The sequence below is a fragment of the Balaenoptera acutorostrata genome, chromosome 18 (assembly GCF_949987535.1).
Source record: "Balaenoptera acutorostrata chromosome 18, mBalAcu1.1, whole genome shotgun sequence".
Taxonomy (NCBI): Eukaryota; Metazoa; Chordata; class Mammalia; order Artiodactyla; family Balaenopteridae; genus Balaenoptera; species Balaenoptera acutorostrata.
Window position 1 is genome coordinate 17,597,591 of NC_080081.1, and position 2,653 is coordinate 17,600,243.

The following is a 2,653-nucleotide window of genomic DNA, read 5'->3' on the forward strand; positions in this document are numbered from 1 at the left end:
AAGTTACAAGAAAAGTATTTAATTTATATTAAATATCCATGAACTCAATCTGCTTAAGTTATAAGCATCCTAATTCCATTTGAATTTATAGGTAATCTAATGAATTCAGCAAATCAATAACATCTAAATATCCTAATATCTACAATAATACATCTATATGTATGTTATATTCTCTACTTTAAAAATGCCTAATACACTAGAATCCAAGCACAACATCAAATACTTACAGAGCTCTCAGACATGAAATCGATTGTGTGTTATAAAGTTACTCACTCTTCCTCAGGAGACACGGACACAAACACATATAACCCACTGTGAGTGTTTATGGTAGGTGTCTGGAGAAAGCTATGATGGCAATGAGGTGGTGAAGAGAATCTGTGTTGGCATTAGGGAAAGAAGAAGTAATACTTCAGCTGGGTCTTGAAGGATAAGAAATCAGCAGGTAGAAAAGAAAAAGGAAAAATGAACCAGAAGGAATGCCCTGAACACAAGCATGGAAGCAAATACAAGCCACCTCCGTCACATTATTTTCCCAATAGCAAACCTTGGCCTAACACATTGACAGTACCATCCCCAATAATTTGCTAACCTCTAAGAGTTCCATTTCAGACACTCTGCTGTTTGATACACCACTTCCTATACATCCAGCCTATTGATTTACACTTTGTCACTTCATCAGTACCATCCTTAACTGCCTTCCTAGCTTTGCATCCTATTTGCTGGAGCTTTAGGAGGGACTGTAGTTTAACTGATGTTATGTGGCATTATCAAAATATTTAAGCGTATAGCACATGAATTACAAAGAAAGTAAGGGACTAAGGAGAATCCTGAATATAGCTTACATATTTTAAAGCATTACCATATTTTATGGATTTAAGTCATTTTAACTTGGATTTCTAATCTAAAGCCCATTTTGGGGAACAGATTTATTTTCATACATGAAAATCTCCAAATAATGAAGATGACCTGCCTTATGCCATCATAAATCTAATCAGGCTTTAGTTTTTTTATTACTTTACATTCCATCCTCACTTAGCAGGATCTAGAAAAGTCCAAAAATCCAGTTATATCAGTCATCCAATACTCATACGCACATGCATTCTTCTAATAGATTTTATGTATTTCATCTATAGTTATTTTTTGTGACAAACAATGGTAAGGTGTGGTCATTTTCATGTATCAAAAGTGATAATGTTAAAGTAGAGAAAACAACAGCAGTGAGTGTCACCTGAGCTATTTTGATGAACCTCTCCATACCATTGCCTACAACTTGGAGTGATGCTGTGCCAGAGTCTTTGAATACACTGCCTCTCTATGGACACAGAGGGTGAGGTGTATGTGTAGTCTGCCCAGGACACATGGTGTAAAGGGCATTGTCCTCTTGAGGACCTTTATGCACATTTGGTGACAGCTGTCATCTGTGAGCACCATTTTAAGTTTCATTAATGGGAGTTTCTTTCAAACTTATCTTCATTTATTTGAAGGCTAATATGAAAATGGACATATGGTAGTTGCCTGCATTATGAGTGAAACTGCCTAAAACCAAACCTATGAACACAAGTACGCAGATGTACACATAAAACGCTGTACTTCTGCTGCATACACACACATATGCACGGGTGTTAAACTGTTTTCTCTCTCAATTTCATTGGCTGAGCATATCAGTGAATTCCTGTAAATTAAGTGCTTGAGGTTACTCTATAATTTATAATCTGATCATCGTTTGCCAGAAGAAAAATACATATTCATACAAATGAATGCATCCCCAAGAGGACGGAAGAGGGTTCGATTCCTTCCTTTCTTGATCACTTTAGATTAACGTAGGCCGGTTCTTCAAATGTGTGATATGGTGGAGGGCATCCGTTTAGTCACTCGAGGTTTGTGGTAGTAAGGTCTACTGCTAATACTTCTCGTTTGGATGTGAATGCTTCCCAGATAATGAAGACTATTAATATGACTGCTGTTAATGAGATGAATGAACCTATTGATGAAATAGTATTCCATGTTGTGTAGGCGTCTGGGTAGTCAGAGTATCGTCGAGGTATGCCAGATAAGGCTAGGAAATGTTGTGGGAAGAAGGTTAGGTTGACACCCACGAATATAATCATAAAGTGAATTTTTGCTCATGTTAAGTGTATATCTTGAGAATAGTAAAAATCAGTGTACAAAACCCTCTATAATGGCAAAAACAGCCCCCATTGAGAGTACGTAGTGGAAGTGTGTGACTACATAGTAGGTATCATGAAGAACATGTCTAATGACAAATTGGCTAGGACAATACAGGTTAGACTGCCCACTGTGAAAAGGAAGATGAAACCTAAGGCTCACATTAGGGCTGGTGATCATTTAATATTGCCTCCATGAAGTGTTGCCAGCCAACTAAACAATTTTACTCCTGTAGGGATAGCAATAATTATAGTGGCTGATGTAAAGTATGCCCACGTGTCAATGTCCATGCCCACCGTGAATATATGGTGAGCTCATACGATAAAACCTAGGAAATCGATTGATACCATAGCTCAGACCATACCTATATATCCAAAAGGTTCTTTTTTTCCCCGAGTAGTAAGTTACAATGTGTGAAATTATCCCATACCCAGGTAGGATTAAAATGTATATTTGGGGATGTCCAAAGAATCAAAATAAATGTTGA